Below are 19744 nucleotides of genomic sequence, written 5' to 3'. Positions count from 1 at the left end.
AGACTGTATGGATAATATAGGGCTGATATTGGCTAAAGCTCCAAAAAGAGAAACACTCCAATTAGTTAATTGGTATTTAGAACAAAACCACCTGGGACAGCAATTAAGTACATCTTTCTGATATTCAAGCAAAGGAAACTTATTACTCCTATTATTTTCCTCTACTTTTTTCATAGTCAAATGGATTACTTGGTCTCCACTTCCTGGCCTTGAAGGTGAGGAGTTGGTAATTTAACTGGTGTTTCTTCTCCAAGAAATGGTGTCTCTGGTCTTCTCTCACACATTACTCACAAATAACCCTTGCTCTCTGGTAAAGTATTGTATTTCTACTCTTCTTTTGAACACATTATTGTTACACCATCTTTATTTTGGAGAAAGGGGATTGTATAGTTCTGTAACGTGTCACTAGATAAAGCAGTATTGTGTTTTCAGACCAGTATGCAGCTTTGAACAAAAAGAATTGCTATAGTTCAGAATTGCTCCTCCCCTAAAAACTACCAACATTTATCTCCTCTCTCTTTCTGGAAGGCAGAAAGGATTCAATCCAAGGTAATAGATAATTGCTGATCCTGAGTCAAAAGCAGCTGAATACTTTGGCTAATCTGGCATCTGGTGCTTTTTGATGTACATGTAGGAATTCAGGTACTCAGATCATGAAAACCTATCTCTCTACATAGCAAAATGAGAGGGGTAAATTAAAGTGATAGAATTCTGAGGCTGCAGAGAAGATTGCCCTATTTCAGACTCAAGGAGCATAATAGCATTTCCTAATACACCTAAAACCTAAACATTTCTCACACCATTAGAAATCCAACATAACAGCCAAGGCATGTACTTAGTTTGTTTGTTATATGGGGTCCATACATATGTGGTATCTCCCATCTGTATTCTGAAGTAGTGCAAAATGATATTACTTTATCTCAGTGCTTTTTTTCTAAAAAAAAAAAAAAAAAAAGGTGCTGGAACTTACACACATCATACAACCCGCCTTGCCTACCCTACAATGTTCCATCCAAAAAAGGTGCCGGAACTCCATTCTGGGCATTCTATGAGAAAAAAAGCCATGCTTTATCTGGTTGCACTTATGTAGTCCAGATCTAAAATAATATCATGTGCAGTGGAGATTTAGTCCTTTCTGTGTAATCTAGTCATTAAGATTCAGTTCAATAAAAATATTTTGGACTTTGCTTTGCAACATGGCAACTAGAAAGTGTCTATGTTGGAAAATAGTGAATGGAACGGAACAAAACAGAACAGCAGCAGCCAAAAAAGCTAATACAATCCTGGGTTGTATAAACAGAGGCATAGAATCAAGATCACACAAAGTATTAGTATCACTTTAGAAAACCTTAGTAAGACCACATCTGGAATATTGCAACCAATTTTGGTCACTATACTACAAAAAAGATGTTGAGACTTTGGGAAAGAAGAGCAACTAAAATTATGAAAGGCCTGGAGACTAAAACATATGAAGAATGGCTGCAGGACTTGGATTTGGCTAGCCTAAAGAAAACAAACAGGTGACATGATAGCAGTGTTCCAGTATTTCAGGGGCTGCCACAAAGAAGAGGGCATCATACTATTCTCCAAAGTACTAGAGGGCAGGATAAGAAACAATGGTTGGAAACTGATCAAAGAGAGAAGCAACCTGGAATTAAGGAGAAACTTCCTAACACTGAGGACAATTAACAGTGGAACAGCTTGCCTTCAGAAATCATGGGCATTCCATCACTGGAGATTTTTAAGAAGAGACTAGACCAGTGGTTCTCAATGTTTGTGTGACGGCGACCCCTGTCACACAAACGTGCTGCGCATGCGCGGGGCCGCCCCATGCGCGGTGCACATGCATGGCGCCGCCCCCTGAGGGGGAAAAATGGCAGATCGCCTTGTTTGGCGACCCCCGAGAAATGGTCTATTGACCCCAAATGGGGTTGCGACCCATAGGTTGAGAACCGCTGGACTAGACAGTCACATGTCTGAACTGGTATAGGTTCTCCTGCTTGAGCAGGGGGCTGGACTAGAAGACCTCCAAGATCCCTTCCAACTCTATTCTATTCTATTCTAGAAAATATTCTCTCTTACATGGAAATTATAGTATAATAACTCCATTGAAAATGTTGTATGCTATAGCCAATGGATCCTAAGGATAAACTATATTTTTATGATTCATTTGCTGATTTGTTTGTTTCTTAAATTCTTCTTCTGGTTATTCTAATGTGATTAAATCAGGAATCCATGGTAATTATGCCTCTTTGAATGCTTATCTAATTCAATATATATTTATAAATATAAGATTGGATCAATCTGTAATATATTTCTACTTTTTCCTAAAAATATTGTTATTGAGCCATGATTATTGACCACTGCTATCCATCATGGCGTTTGTGAACAAAAGCTTTACAGTAATTATTACCAAATTATTAGCCTTTGTCATACCAAATCCACATGTTGCATTCCCTTAAAACAGTTTTTTTTTTACATTTGGCTAGTAGAATCAAAGTCCAATTTTACTTCAAACATTATCAACTTTACTTTCTGAGGGGTCATTGGTGCTCTCTGAGCTTGCTTGTTTCCTTGCAGATATTTCATTACCCAAACTAGGTAACATTATCAGTGCTAACAAGGACCCCTCTTGTTAACCTTGAGCTACAAATAGTCTCCTTTACTAGTAACTTTACTTTCTCTATGCAAACTAAAAGCTTTTGAATGGGTTCAACCAAATTTTATTGTTGCCTTTATCCCACCATTTTTTATTATTTAGTTAAGTTACTATTTTAATTTTGAGGCTTTGACCGCATAGCAACTCTGAGTGATTTATAGATTAAAATAAATAAATAAATAATATATGTTACGAGAAAAACTGACTGGAAAATAGAATCCCCAAAACAAACAGCAAAGTAAATAAATAAAACAAAGAGGTTCAATCAGCATCCTGAAAAGTACATGCAGTGTACTGACAAACACTCTTGCAATAATAAGTACTTGCTCAAAGGGTAAAAATGGCCTACAGAAGAACATGTCATGCTTACCTTATTATATGCAGGAACATACAGTGAGAAAAGAGAGAACTGTGTGTCTCAGGAGAAACGTAACAATTAGTTGAATACAATGAAAATGGGGTTGTGGGTGGCACGCTTAAACAAAAAGAAACAGGATAAAGAATGATCAAGTGTCGGATGAATGTGGATTGTATACAAAAATGAGTAACAGTATGGAACAAGTAGACTGATTATTTGCTCATACAGAGATAATGAATAAAGACTGAATTGCAAAACAAACACATTCAACAAGAGCGAGTGGCTTGAGAAAAAATGGCTGAAAAGTCATGGGTAGAATACAGATTCTCAAAAAACAGTATCCAATCTTAAGAACAAAAGACAATGTATGAATCAGTCTATGGATATAGAAGAAACATTTATCCCAGTCATTCCCCAAGAATGCTCATGTAATTTTAAACAAAGCAGGATATCTACCGAGAGAATACAGAATATTAGAGTTGGAAGGGACCTTGAAGGTCTTCTAGTCCAACCACATGCTCAAGCAGGTGACCCTGTACCACCTCAGACAAGTGGCTGTTGTGAGTGATGAAGCACTCACAACTTCTGAAGGCAAGCCATTCCATTGTTTGATTCTTTAAGACAGCCTTGCAGATTAACATACTGTTTCCCTGAATTTCAATAGGAGACACCCACAGTACAATGCTTCTGTACCCTTCTATATGTATTTCGCCCATGCTCTCTCCATCTCATCTGTCTAAAAAATAATGAATAATGGAATAATGGTGTACATATATATAAAGAAGTTAAATAATGCAAATATGAAACTAGAAAAACAGATTAAAGGATCATGAGACTTTTTAAAAACAATCATAAAACATACCACTATATATTTGAGTGCAGCAAATATGCTTTCATGAAATAAAAATATTGAAAAGGGAGATTAACCATCTGTCTAGCGAGTAGTCTATCCTTGTTAATATTAGATATTGTGATAATGATAAGCTATGCACTGTAACACCTGTACAGTCACATTTGGTATACAAAAATATCTTTACAAATGCTTCTAATATTATCATGTGCTGCTTTTAAATCTTCACTAAACACAAAACAGATTTTAAACTGATTATGAAGAAGTAGTCATTTGTTTCCCAGCAGCCACATCCAGTATTGCCAATTTTTTAAAAATGAAAAATATAATCCAAGAATAGATAGAAGGTCATCATTTCCCCATTAGCATTTGTAGAATTATGAATTGGAGGCTTTAGGAATCTTAAGCCATTTTGATTACTTTTCCAGCATTTGCTGTCAAAAGGATCTTTACTCCCTTCCAGACCACACTAGCTTTCACATAGTAATTTGTCATACATAATTTTACAGGTGAATTTGTCAGTGTTTGCCACTTCAGAGTTAGACTAGGAAAAAAAATGTGCCTGCTAGCCATAAAAGTAAAGCATTCATTCTAGGCCAACCTTCTAGTTTTCCTTTTCTCCTCATCCAAACCACCAACAAATTTTCTGGGAGAGGAATGGGTTTTTCCAGTGGTGGGATTCAAATATGTGAACAACCAGTTCTCTACCGCTTCCAGGCAACAAAAAATTAGCTACCGGTTCTGCTGAAGTAGTGCAAACTGGCTGAATCCCACCACTGGGTTTTTTCTCTTCTTCTGATCATCCACATTTTCATGACATATGTTAAGAAAAGGTAGTCTGTTTTCCATCACCCAGCACCATAGCTGGGATTATTCCTTGATTTCCAGTTGTCATTGGATTCACAAATGATAATGATGTCTATGGAGATTCTCAATTATCCAGGCACCTTTGGGACAGATGAGGATCACATTTGCACAACTTCAGCAAGGGCTCCAGCTACAATCTATTGTAGCTCCTATTCTCCTGGCATTTAACAAATCTATAACAATGTTGCTTTTTTGTCAGGATTATAGCCATTAAACATTTTCAGTGTTAAAGATAATGCACCCTTTAACTTTTGGATTTTTAAAAAAATTGTTATTACTCATTTGAATAAAAAGACAGGACATAAAATAAATAAGTAAACATCTGTGAATGGGGTAACTCATCCATTTAAATTTCTTTTTACTTTGGGATTGCTTCCCCCCCTGTCCCCAAACATTGCATTCTACCAATGTCTGCCTCTTAGCACTTTTCCCAAACAGAATTTTTTTTTCTCAACTCTGCCATACCTATTGAATAATCATTTTATCTGCAGTCTGAATAGCCACTTTTTTCTTTATATGCATTGTATGAATAAGTTAGCCAGAACTGTTTTTAATTATTTTAAATTTAAAAGAAATTAATACATTAAAAAGAAAATAAAAGCAAACAAAACTCAAAGGGCAGGCTTGATGGACCACTAGGTCTTTTTCTGCCATCCGTTTTCTACATTTTTATTTCTACATTGTTTTCTTCCAGAACTCTCCCTCTCAAATTATTATTTTTTGTCCAGCTTCCACTCTGCTTTTGTATATCTGTTTGAAAAAGAAACTCCAGTATTTTGGTGTTGTGCCTTATAGCTTCCATGCAATTTTCTTTTCCAGATCATAGTGTTCTAGTAAAAAAAAAAAAAAAAATGTGATTTTCACAGTCATGTTTTACTTAGGAATTTTTTCTACATAAAAAGCCTTATTATTCTTTAAAAGACAATATCTTAACACATTGTCATAAAATGAATTATGAAGCTTAAATATTATTAAAAGGGAATCTAGAGGTCTCATTTCATGCATGAGTTTAGTATTATAACGATATTAGGAAATATCCAATGTAACTTAATAGTTGCAGTAAAATATTTATGCATTGCTTTAAAAAATAGTCCAAGACAAGATAGGGTATCCAAAGATGTAGCTAAATCAGATACCACATAAGCAGAAAAATATCAGATCTGGTCAACTAGACAGTACAATAAAGAAAGGGGAAAGAAGAAGTTTTAAAATAAAAAGATAAAAAACATTTATAGAATGTAGATAATGGTTCTCCTCATTATTCAGCTATACCAGGGGTCTCCAACCTTGGCAACTTTAAGACTTGTGGACTTCAACTCCCAGAATTCCTCAGGCAGCCAAGCTGAGGAATTCTAGGAGTTGAAGTCCACAAGTCTTAAAGTTGTCAAGATTGGGGACCTCTGAGCTGTACTATGAACCTGTTAGTATTTTAGCAGAATGTTTCCAAGTTTACATATGTATACCGAGCCAAATTCAAACTTAATCTCTATCTGTTGATTGAATTTCTGTTTTTTGCATTCAAAGTACAAAAAATGTCTTAAAGTAATCTCCATATTAATATGTCTCTCAATTATACTTTCCATAATTTTATCAATAAGAGAAGGCTCACAGTGAATCACTATAAAATAAAACAAATGATGAAAAGTCTGTCATGTGAAAATGGCAGGCTATCATATGATAATAGAGTTTGTGTGAACATTATTTGCTTGGAATTCACCTGTTGCAATTGAGTTAAAAGCCAGCAGAGATCAACTCTATCTTTAAAGGGGAGGAGCTAATTAAAACTTGTGAGAGCTTACTTGAAAGTGATGAACACTGTTCCCTACAGAAAATAAATTAAAATGTCAATTTTACCTATAGTTGGAATGCCAGAAGAGTGACTTAAAGACACCATGAGACAGAGACAGCAGAAAGGTCTGCTATGACACTAGGGTTCATACAACCTGTTGAAGCATACCAGATCCTGCTGCTGATGTCTGATAACAACAATTTCTTTTCAGTGGATGTAACGGAGCATGGTTTAATCAAAAATAAAACATAATCTTTCTTTCATTTCCTCAGTTTTGAACACTGCCTATAGCTCACAATATATCCCAGGAGAATGGGCTGTCATGAGGAAAACAAGAAAATTAACAAGGATAGCAAAGCATTAAAAAAATTGCCGTCCACATGGTGTTTAACAAAATATTTTTTCTCAAAAACATAAACCTAAAAAGTCAATGTTTGTCTTCCTTCTGGGTTAGAAAAGAAGCACATCTTTCATATGAAAGACAAACTATAAAGGAAAGCCTTGTGGGTTATATAGGTTTTTTTGTAGGATAAGAATATATAACCTATGAATAGAGACAATTTCCTTTTATTTCCTTTTCATATGCAAGGTACTGACTATTACAAGGTTAAAACACCATGTAAGAATTTCACTAGGCCTCTATCCTCAAATTTGTATTCAGTTGTCTGTTTTATCTGTTCCTTCTCTGTTGTTGTTTCCTGGGATTTTTTTGTTGTAAAGTTAAATTGGAGATGAATTGGTTTATATTTTCAAAGTTATTTTGGATTTCTTTATGGTTTGAAATCATTCTTATTTGAATTAGTTGCAACATATCATATGTCATCTCTTGAAAAGTATTTATTTTTTCTTGATAGGTTCTTTCTATAAATCTCTGATTTTCCATGATGACCAAGTATCCATTTTTTTCTCTGCAAATAGCTTTGGGGTCAGAGTTAAATAGATACTTGTAATCCAAAAAGTTCAAAAAAAGTTTGTTTTTTGTTCCCAGACAAAGTTTGTCACAGCTGTTCTCTATTGTTAGAGCTTTGAAGGTCACAAGTAGAAATTAGTTTTTTCCAGATTTTGCCAAGTCCTGCATGAAAGCTATAGTTGTTGTAGTCTTTTCCATCACTAGATGTCAGCACTGGCTGATTTTTCAAATTTTCAAAATGAACAAATTGCCTTTAAAATGAGAATCTTAACCATTCAGTAACTTCAAACTTATCCAAATTTAGGTTTTATAGTCATTTCATTTCATTTCAATACATTTTGGTCCTCCATAAAAGGTTTAATTTGCCACTTCTGTTAGTAAAAGGGTGGGGCAAAAATCCCCCTCTTTCACTTTCAGAGGTTTTTTGCTTCTTGGGATTTTTTTTTCTTTCAAGAAAGTTGAGGAGCTTCCGCCGGGGAGCGACGTTGATGGCGGCTGCCTTGTAGCCATCCTCCTGGGACGGCGTTAGATCCGCGGTGTGCAGCGAAAATCAGCTGGCCCGCGGCTCGGAATCCCCTTCCCGGGCGAAGGGAAGGGGCAGAGATTGCAAGAATAGAGGTAGAACCTCTTAGCCCCCTCTGGATTTTTCTTTTGAGGGGACAGAAAGAGCATTCCCTCGGAGTTCCTGCTTTCTCTGCCTCCCAGCTGTTTTTGCCTCTTCGGAGGCAAAAGGAAACGCCGCTACCAGCTCCGTGTTTAAAGTCTTCTGGTGAGTAATTTTTAAAATGGACAGAGCAGTTTAAAGGATTTCTTTTTAGTTTAGTATTTTATTTTAAATTTTTCTTTTTAGTTGACTCTGATTCTTTTGTTTCTTTTTTGCTGGTACGGAAAGTGAAAGTAAGATGGGGTTTTGAAAGTACTTTGTTCTTTGTTCTTTTGTTTTTTATTTTTTTTTTCCCTGGGAAGATAATTTGGACTTAAATGAATACATTTACTGCTTCTAATTTTCTCTTTTATTTTTTTATTGTGTTTTGGATACTTTTCTTGGCTTTTTTTAAACTTTAAGAACTTTAGTATTTTTTTTTTCTTTTTTTTGTCTCCTCTTTCCTTTCAAGAGGAAAGAGAGAGAGAAGAACACTTTGAAAAATGGCTTCAAAGAGGCAACTGGCCTCTATACTTTCTAAGGTGGTTTCCTCTCCTACAACTTTAACTGTACAACAACAACTTAAACCTACACCATCAGTATTGCTTCCACCCTCTCCTCCTCTGCCAGGTTCATCTGCACAAGAGATTAAAGATATAATGGGAAATGCTGTATCCCAAATTAGAGATGAAATGAAGCAACTTCTTGAACAGAGTAAATCTGAAAGCAGAGAGGAAATGAAGGATCTTCTTAAACAGATTAAACAGATTAAATCTGAAACTAAGGAGGAGATGAGAGACCTCCTTAAGCAGAATAAAACTGAAAGTAAAGAGGAGATGAAGCAGCTGTTAGAAGATAATAACACCATTTTGAGACAAGACATAGTAGCAGCTTTGTCAGGCTTGGCTTCAGTGGTCATGAAATTGGATTCCAGAGTGGAGGAGGTCGCTGATAAAGTTGAATTTATTTAAGATAAATTTCAGGATATGGAAAGAAAGGTGGAAACTTCACAAGAGGATATTCTCATGTCCCAGTACAGGAAAATGGAGTATGCTTTGAGAATCAGGGGCTTGAGAGAAGATTTGAATCAAGACCTGACACAGATGGTGCTTAATGATCTAGCTCTTGTTTTGAATATGGATAAAGATGAATTACGCAGAGAAGTGGAAAAAGTCTACAGAGTCAATTCTTGGATTGCGAAACAAAAGAATTTGCCAAGAGATGTGGTGATCTATTTTTCTAAGAGGTCTCTGCGTAATGAAATCTTACAAGCTTATTATAATAAGAGATTTCAGATTGCTGCCCAAGATGTCATTATCTTAAAGGAAATTCCATCCAAAATTTTAAGAAACAGGAAAGACTTTGCTTTTTTAGCTAATGAACTCAAAGCAAGATAGATGTCATTCAGATGGGAGATTCCTATGGGTATTGTTTTGAGCCATGCGGAGATGCATTATAGGCTTAACACGGTTGCCAAAGCTAAGGAGTTTTATAATACGGTCCTGGGAGCAGGCTCATCTTTACCTATGATTCAGAAATCTTTGGATGGCAAAGAGGCGGAACAGCAATCTGGAGGGCTAGGTTTGATTCCTGCTGGGAAGTCACAAGTGGAATGGCAACGTCAAACAGAGGTTAAAGAGCAAAGGATGACCCGTGCAGCACATAGACGTAAAGAGAAGGAACAACAGAAGAAAGAAGTTAAAGAATCTACTCATGAAATTGCTTCATTGCCGGTGGGAGGAGCAAGACCCAAGAGTTCTGCAACACATTCATCAATGGCAGACCTTCAGGCAGTCTTCTCCAGGCTCCTGGTCAAGGGAGATGGTAAAGTTCCTGACCTGGAATGTTAACGGCCTCAACTCCCCTCAGAAAAGAAAGAAAATCTTTCACTACTTAAAACAACATAACAATGATATCATCTGCTTGCAAGAAACTCACATTTTACTTAAAGATCAAAAATATTTAGTTAATGGTCGTTTGGGCTCACATTTTGTATCTTCTGCCCTGGGGAAAAAAGGGGGAGTGGTTATTTATGTTAAGCAAAATTTACCAGTTTGTCTGGTAGAATCAGATCCCCAAGGAAGATATGTAATGGTTGAACTTGGTTTATATGGTAAGAAGATACTCCTTGTGGGACTGTATGCACCAAACCAGCAACAAGAACAATTTTATAAACTGTTACATCAGAAAATAATTTCGCTGGACTATAGATCCGTTATATTAATGGGGGACTGGAATGGTGTCTTAGATACACAAAGGGACAAAAAAGGTTCTTCTACCCTTTTCAAACAGGCTAAATTACCTAAAGCCTTTTTTGATCTGAAAGAGGACTGGGAATTGAGAGACTACTGGCGTGAACGTAATCAAGAGGAGAGAGACTTTACCTTTTTTTCAGATAGACATCAATCTCTTTCAAGAATTGATTTTTTTCTGATTACAACTGACTTATATAATAGGGTAAAGAACGTAAAAAATTTTCCTAGGACATTGACGGATCATAGTCCGGTTTGGATGGAGTTGATTCATGAAAAAGAGGAGAGGAGATCTTGGAGGGTGAATGAGAATTTATTTAGACAAGAAAAGAATGTTCAAAAGTTAAAGGACTGTTTAAAGGATTATTTTGTTTTGAATTTGCATAAGGGGACATCAACATCAATGGTATGGGATGCAGGTAAAGCTTTTATGCGTGGAATTCTGATAAAAATGAATAACGTTCATAGACAAAAGCAGATTCAGAAGCGTAAGGAATTGGAAGAGGAGATTAAATTAAAAGAAAAGTTTTTGATTTTAAATCCTTCAGATGAAAAGATTAAGGAATCTATAAAGCTTTTAAGAGCACAATTTAATATGTTGATGGCTGATCAATCTGCAACTAATCTTTTGTTTATGAAACAAAATACATTTTGTAATGCCAATAAACCAGGGAGATGGTTGGCTTATCAATTAAGAAAGAAACAGAGACAGAGAATAATAGATAAAATAAATTATAATGGTAAATTAGTGTATCAGAAGGAACTGATTAAGAAATCTTTTTTAGACTACTATCAAAAATTATATAAGACTACTAATGTACAAATTTCAGACATAAATAAATATTTAAGTGAGGCTAACTTTCCTAAATTGACAGAAGATCAGAAGCAAGAAATTAATGGTCCAATTACCAATGAGGAGATTGTGACGGTTATTAAGCAATTAAAATTAGGTAAAGCGCCAGGTACAGATGGCTTGACATCTATTTATTATAAAACTTTAGTTGAAGAGATGACTCAACCTTTAGTTGAGCTTTTTAACAATATATTGCAGGGTGCAGAGATCCCTCCATCATGGCGCAGTGCTTTTATATCCTTGATTCCAAAAGAGGATCAAGATCTTACTTTACCAAGGAATTATAGACCTATATCTCTTTTAAATGTAGATTATAAGATTTTTGCAAAAAATTTAGCTAATAGGCTTATGAAGGTTGTGCATCAGCTTATACATAAGGATCAATCGGGTTTTATAACTGGCAGGTACATGAAAAATAATGTTAGACAAATTATTAACATATTAGAATATTTAGATAAGAACAACCAAGTCCCTGCAGGGCTGATATTCTTAGATGCTGAAAAAGCTTTTGATCAATTGAACTGGCATTTTATGTTAAGAGCAATTGAGGAGATCAATTTTGGAGGGAAAATATTACAAGCTTTTACTGTTATATATCAAAAGCAAACGGCACAACTTATTGTTAATGGGGGTTTGTCAGAGGTTTTTACAATAGAAAAAGATACTAGACAGGGATGTCCCCTGTCACCTTTGCTGTTTGTTTTAACATTGGAAATTCTGTTGATTAAAATCCGAGAATCGCAGGAAATAAGAGGAATAGAAGTTAATAAAAAAGAGTACAGTTAAGAGCTTTTGCAGATGACTTGGTGGTTACTTTATCTCAACCTACCTATTCTGTAGTTAATTTACTACAGCTGATTCGTCAATATGGACTTGTTTCGGGCTTTAAAATTAATAATAATAAGACTAAAATATTAGCTAAAAATATGACTATTCAGGCAAACAGACTTTGGCTGAGTTGACTGATTTTGAAATTGTTGATAAGACAAAATATTTGGGGGTCACTTTATCTGTTTCTAATGCAAAATTGTTTAAGAATAATTATGAAAGGCTGTGGGCCAGTGTACAGAAGGACTTGAGGAATTGGGAGAAGTTACAGTTATCTCTCATGGGACGAATTGAATGTCCTGCCCAAATTTCTCTTTTTGTTTCAAATGTTACCTATTTTAAAGAATGAGGTTAATTTGAATGAATGGCAGAAAGGTATTAACAAATTTATTTGGGCAGGGAAAAAACCAAGGGTAAAATTTAAAATTATGCAGGACTTCCGTGAGAGATGTGGACTCAAGGTACCGAATTTGAAATTATATTATGATGCAGTGGTTTTTACGTTAATTAGTGACTGGGTAAACTTAACAAATTCAGAGATACTCCATTTGGAGGGATGGGATTTACTCTTTGGTTGGCATGCCTATTTAATATTTAATAAAAAAGTGGATCGGGCTTTTAAATCTCATATTTTAAGGATTTCTCTACTTAGAGTCTGGAGGAAATATTATAAAAGTGATTTTAAAATACCATTATGGGCTATACCTTGGCATGCGATAGAGGGGATAAAGAGAGATGTTAAAATGGATACGGTGTCTTATACACAATTACTTAGATGGGATGGTCTAAATTGGCAGTTAAAATCTTTGGAAGATTTGTTACATGAAAATATTACCTATTCTTGGTTTCAATATAGACAACTATTAGATAGATGGAAGATGGATCGTAATTTAGGTTTGCTTAGAGAAGATCAAAATCTTTTCAAGCAAGTAAAGGATCAAAGACAAACTCATATTAAAAGAATTTATGGGGTGCTAGTGGAACTGGATTCAGAATCAGAATTAATTAAAGATTGTATGATTAAATGGGCGCAGAATTTTGGTGAACCAGTTCTACTGGATACCTGGGAAACTATCTGGGTGAGAAATGTTAAATTTACACAAGCCCAGAATTTAAGGGAGAATTTTTATAAAATGTTTTATAGATGGCACCTTGATCCACAAAAGATGTCTCTCATGTATCCTGACTTACAGCCTAAATGTTGGAGATGTGGCTGTTTGGATGCCACTTATTATCATATTTGGTGGTCGTGTAAAAATATAAAAGCTTTTTGGATTAAGATATGGTGGAATATTCAGAGAATTTTTAGAAAGAGAGTAAAATTTACTCCACAATTATTTTTGCTTGGTATTGTTACTGATTGTGATGCTAAGGAGTTATATTGATGTTGAATTTAATTACAGCCGCAAGGCTGCTAGTAGGTCAATATTGGAAGAAGGAATCTTTGCCTACTTTGCAAGAGTGGTTTTTTAAAGTATCTTATTTGGCGGAAATGGCAAAGATTTTGGCTTTCTTAAAAGAGCAAATGCAAGAGAAATTTTTTGCTGTATGGGAAAAATGGATAAATTTTATACAATTTAAATTGGATATGAAAAAATACCATTTAGCTTTTTTATAACTTGTATAAAAACTCTACTTTTTTTTCTTTGCTTTGCTTTTTTTTAAATATTTTTTTTAAGGTTTATAATTCTTTATTTATATATATTTTGTTCTTAATTATCTTATAATTTTGTTAATTTCTTTTAATTAAGCCTATATTCTGCTCTGGGAAGCTCGGGGGGAGGGAGGGGGTGATTTGGGAGGGGTTGGGGGAGGGTTGTATTGTTTTGTTTTTTGTTTTTTTTGTCTTATTGTAGTTGTCATTGTTTTTTTTCTGTCTTTGTAAAAGTTTTTAAAAAATTTTCAATAAAAAAAAAAGAAAGTTGATAAGTAGGATAGAGAAAATCAATGTTCTTACCCAGATTCAAACAGACTGTTTACAATCAGCTTAAAATAGTGCTTTTGACTTCGGTTGCCTGCAGCTTGGGCTAGACTCTGAAGTTTGGCTAGCCTTTCTCCTGTTGGTTTCTGGAAGGCTTCTCCTGGACTGATCGGGTTGACCGCTGTCTCTCCAAGGTCCCGTGGACTTCCTTCCTTCTTTGCCACTTCTTCAGGATGGCTTCTGGCCCATTTAGGGTCCCCTAACAGGAAGATATTCAGCCAAAGGGCACGGAGTCCCGAACTTCTTAACTGCTGATGGAACCTAACAAAATAAAAAAGTATGGTTTAACCCAAGTGGAAAAAATTTACAAAAAATATTGGATTTGGAAGAGACAATTTATATTTTAACACTACAAAACAAATTTGAGGATAAGAAAAAAGATTGGACAAAATGGACTGCAGAGGTGCCATGAAAAAACACTAAAACTGGAGAGACAAACATGATAAGAGAAGAAGAAAGAAAAAGAAAGAAAAAGATTTTCAACAAAAATGAATGGGCAAATGTCTCTCACAAAGATATGGTACTTGACTTACCTTTTATATCTACAGTAACACCTACAAGAATATGGAAAGATTCTTTGACTCAGCAGAACATATTGATTAAGAAAGATACTGGGCAAAAGAAAAAGGCTAAAGTGAAAATTAAGAAAATAGATGATGAGGCCTATCAGAGAAAATATTTAAAAAAGAAACACCTATTCGAATATGGTTAAAGAAATAGAAAAATTTTGGATGAGAATTTCACTTTAAGAGGGAAGAGTCCCTCAAGTAATATAGTACTTTCTTTTTCTCCTTTTTTATTTTATTTCTTGATATGAGTAATATAAAAGAGTTGGAATGGCTTATATAAAGGAAATGTTTTAGATATCTAAAGGTGATTGACTTTAAGAAAATTACAATGGATTAAAAATGTTTTGAATAAGAGTTAAAAGACTAGAGGACTAGATTTTGTAAATGGAATATTTAAAGATTAAATATATTTCTAATTATGGTAAAAAGAATGAATATTTGGAAATAAATATGTATTAGTTTATAGGAAATAGAGATTTTAATTAGCATGCTATCTTTTTTTTCTTATTCTTTTTTTTTTCTTTTTTTAGTCTTATTTATTCCTTAAGAAAGGTAAAAGTATGAGAAAAATAGACTTAAATATTTAAATATAATTAACTTTGCGAAAATCTTAACTAGTAAGAATGTTTTGAACATTGTGGGAAAAACAAATGTAAACAAGAACTGTAAACAGGATCTATGATGAGACAACCAGAATGATTAGATAGAAAAGGAATATTATATTGAGGTGATTATTATCTGTAGAAATATTAGAAAAAATTTATACTCAATCATCATTCATTAAAACAACAAGAATTGTATTAACGTAAGGTTGGTAAAAGAGAACATTATAGGAAAAAGAGGAAATCAAGTAAAGTTATTATGTGGATTATAGATTATAGAAATCAACTGTTAGTAAATGTTTCTTAAATGTAAACCCAGCCAACACAGAGAATATTTAGGTGATTATGTTAAAAAATAATAAAACATATTAAAAAAAAAAAGAAAAAAAAAGCATTTCACCAGGAAGGTGTCTCTCAATGGGGCAGCAAGCATAGGAGGAAAACAAATTATATTCTTTCAGTTGCTAATCTTCATTGGATTGTGTCTTGCTACTCTTGAAGACAGCCTGGAAGCTATAACTGGAGGGATGATTGTTAAGTGGAGGAATTAAATGAGACATTGACTCTAATAGTACTACAATGGCCACCCCCCTTTAAAGTCCTATTATCCATCTATGTAGTGCTAAAACTCTCATTGTCATTACCATTAACTGGCTGAAGCCGTGCATAACAGGGAGATAATTTTTGAACCAAGGTAGCTCAAATGAGCAAATGTACAGAATGCATTGAAAATCTGAGACGCGTGAATCCTGAGGGATGAAAATCTGGTAAAGTTGTGGCTGCTTCAGGATGCTGCTGTGGTCAAGCGGTAACATGGTGGTCATTTTGAATATTCCATGATAATCCTCCTGCCACTTTCATAATCCCTTCCTCCCTCTTCCACCCATAATTGACTCATAATGAAGCAACTTCATAAGGAAGCAACTTTGTGGTGCATGAAGAAAGGTATGGTATTTATATTGCTTTGCATGCCCCTTCTCTGACACACAAACATGCACACGTATCTATATCCCATCTTTGTTCAGGAATTCCAGGTACATATATAGTGCTCCATCTTTCCGTATTTCCTCACAACAATCCTGTGAGATAGTTTGAGTTGAAAGTCACCAAGTGAGCTGCTGTGGATTTCTCTACTATCAATGGAATACATTACCTGCTATATCTTAGACCTTGCCCATCCCATTTCAGTTTGAACTGTTTCCTACTCTGAAACTGAGTGTTAATCTCCTTTGGCCACTAATGATCAAGTAGACTTCTCCTGCCCTGGCTCTCAGAAGGTCATATAATTTTTAAATTGTCTGTCATAGTCCCCTACAATTTAATGGAGAAGCTAGTAGGGATTCCAAACAGTTTTGAAGCTATAATGTCAATATAAAACATTGTAGTTAAAAAAACTAAATTAAATTATAATATCAGCTTAATTATGGCACATGGAAAGAGAGGGGGGACATCAAGGTCAAAAGATGATAGCAAATTTTGTTGGCATGCAGCAGGAGGTAGAGAGATTAAGAAACGGAGTACAAAATAGCTGCATGTTTCCAGAATCACAAGGAAAGGATAAGGAGACAAGAAAAGATGGAGGAAGAAAGGGAAGATCAATTTAAGAATATGTGGCAGAAACTAATTAGTGTGAGAATTCTTGAACACAACAATTCCTGCCTTCAAAAGTAAGACCTTAAATGAGAAAGAGTAAGGCAAAATGCACAACTTGGATGACATAATATTTCTGCTGATGTTGGTGCCATGGCCAAAATCTGCCTTCACTGTTATCTGTTCTATTCCCTGAGTAATTGCATCTAACTAACTCTTCAATTTAAAAAGCAATGATGATACAATACAACTGCCTTTTCAAATGGCTATTCCCTTATGTACCCAACCTGACCAGCACTTCTCACACCCCTGGGCACAGTTCCCTATCTACACCACACATCATCTTTGACTCATGCACTATCTCTGATTCACACTTATATTTACCTACCCCATGGCATGCCTTGCCCACACTCTTGTACCATTTCTGACTTGTACCACCATGCACCCGCTTGCTCTCTACTCCAACCAGCAGCAACCACTTACTTGCTTGCTGGCCTTGAACTTGCAACTGGAGCAATGGAGGCAGACAAAGAAAAAAGGAGGAGGAAAGGAAAGAAGGAAGGAAGGAAATAAAAAAGAGAAAGGGAGCTTAGAAGGGAAGGGAAGGGAAGGGAAGGGGAGGGGAGAGGAGGTACAGGGAGGGAAAGGAAGGGAAGGGAAAGGAAAAAGAAAAGGAAAGAAAGTACCATTGAATTTCATTGCAAACTTCACTCTGGAAAGTAGTAAAATGAACTGTTAGTGTCCTCAACAATTTGTTTTGAGGCCATCCATTTTTTAGAAATGATTTGTCTTGACATCAGTTAATCAACACTCATAACTCTTTTATAGCAAGTTCACATATATCATTGTTATAATTTTAAAGAGCAGATGGGCTTTCTGACTCTGCTGAAATAATAATACTGCAGGAATAAAATATACACTATAAAGAATATAGGCTACATAGCAAACTTTTGCATGAATGAATATTAAGTCAAAAACAATAGCAAAATTGAAGGATGGATTTTAGCTTCCCTATGAATTGGAATACAGGGACAGATTCAAAGGTTGTCACTTTCTCATTTACTGTGTCAAGTCTGAAAAATCAGGAAATCCAGACAGTTCACAAGAGTATAAAGCAGGGATTTTCAACCTTGGCAACTTTAAGACTTGTGGACTTCAACTCCCAGAATTCCACAGCCAGCAAAGCTGGCTGAGGAATTCTGGGAGTTGAAGTCCACAAGTCTTAAAGTTGCCAAGGTTGAGAACCCCTGGTTTGCAAGCTTAATTTCTCTACAAGAATCTGAACTATTAACGCTCAAAGCAAATTGGTGGTAGATAAGAGTCAACGGAATTCAAGGTGGGCTGTACTTAGATCTCTTGTGGGCGGGAAGTGACTCAAGACTGATAACATGTTTGACTCCTCCTTCAGGCTTAGCCTGGTCATCTTCTACAGACTGGCTTCTTTCTGGTGATGTTCCAGATTTTCCATGTCTTAATCCTTCAGAACGAAATTTAATTTTTAAAGGCAGCTGCAAGTGATTTAAGATGCATAGACACTTTTTAGAGCTATTGAAACATCAGTATGCTGTGAATGTGGGCCTTATATGTTTGTAAGTCTACAACTGGCAGAGAAGCACCATCTGTCAAAAAATTCTTGGTTACTGACCAGTGTCTTCAGCTGTGTGACTAAATGCATATCTATTTTTTCTCTTCTCAAAAATAATAGTAATAGTAATAGTAGTAAAGTTGGAAGGGACCTTGGAGGTCATCTAGTCCAACCCCCTGCTCGGGCAGGAAACCCTACACCATTTCGGACAAATGGCTGTCCAGTCTCTTCTTAAAAACTTCCAGTGTTGGAGCATTTACTGCTTCTGGAGGCAAGCTGTTCCACTGATTAATTGTTCTCACTGTCAGGAAGTTTCTCCTTAGTTCTAGGTTGCTTCTCTCCTTGATTAGTTTCCACCCGTTGCTTCTTGTCCTGCCTTCAGGTGCTTTGGAAAATAGCTTAATTCCCTCTTCTTTATGGCAGCCCCTGAGATATTGGAATACTGCTATCATGTCCCCCCTTGTCCTTCTCTTCGTTAAACTAGACATACCCAATTCTCGCAACCGTTCCTTATATGTTTTAGCCTCCAGTCCCCTAATCATCTTTGTTGCTCTTCTCTGTACTCTTTCTAGAGTCTCAACATCTTTTTTACATCGTGGTGACCAAAACTGGATGCAGTATTCCAAGTGTGGCCTTACCAAGGCATTGAAGAGTGGTATTAATACTTCACGTGATCTTGATTCTATCCCTCTGTTAATGCAGCCTAGCACTGTGTTGGCCTTTTTGGCAGCTGCAGCACACTGCTGGCTCATATTTAAGTGATTGTCTACTAGGACTCCGAGGTCCCTCTCACAGTTACTACTATTGAGCATGGTGCCACCTATGCTGTACTTGTGCATTTGGTTTTTCTTGCCTAAATGTAGAACCTTGCTTTTTTCACCATTGAATTTCATTTTGTTAGTTAGTGCCCAGTGTTCAAGTCTGTCCAGATCCTTCTGTATCTGAAGCCTGTCTTCTGGAGTGTTGGCTATTCCTGCCAGCTTGGTGTCGTCTGCAAATTTGATGAGTTCCCCATCTATCCCTTCATCCAAATCGTTGATGAAGATGTTGAAGAGTACTGGGCCCAGAACAGAGCCCTGGGGCACCCCACTACACACTTCCCTCCATATAGATGCAGTTCCATTGAGGACCACTCGCTGAGTACGGCCGGTCATAGAAAGCATTGCTCCCAACACCCTGTTGTTGAGAGGCCCCAGGGGTTCAACAATCTATTTTGTGAACACAGACCATCCTACGAAGCTCTACATTGCTCTACATTGTATATACTATAATCTGCTTCTTTTGCTGCTCATAAATGGCATTTCTCTGCGCATGAATTCTATGTTATTGGCTCTGGACCCATATTCCTGTTGTTTACATTGGCAAGTTAATTACATTAACATGAGTGTCATCTCATTACACTACCAGG

The sequence above is a fragment of the Crotalus tigris genome, unplaced genomic scaffold (genome assembly GCF_016545835.1).
Source record: "Crotalus tigris isolate CLP2741 ecotype Arizona unplaced genomic scaffold, ASM1654583v1 scf7180000017659.2616968, whole genome shotgun sequence".
NCBI classification, from domain to species: domain Eukaryota; kingdom Metazoa; phylum Chordata; class Lepidosauria; order Squamata; family Viperidae; genus Crotalus; species Crotalus tigris.
The sequence above is the reverse complement of the archived record's forward strand: the minus strand, read 5'-3'. Positions refer to the sequence as shown.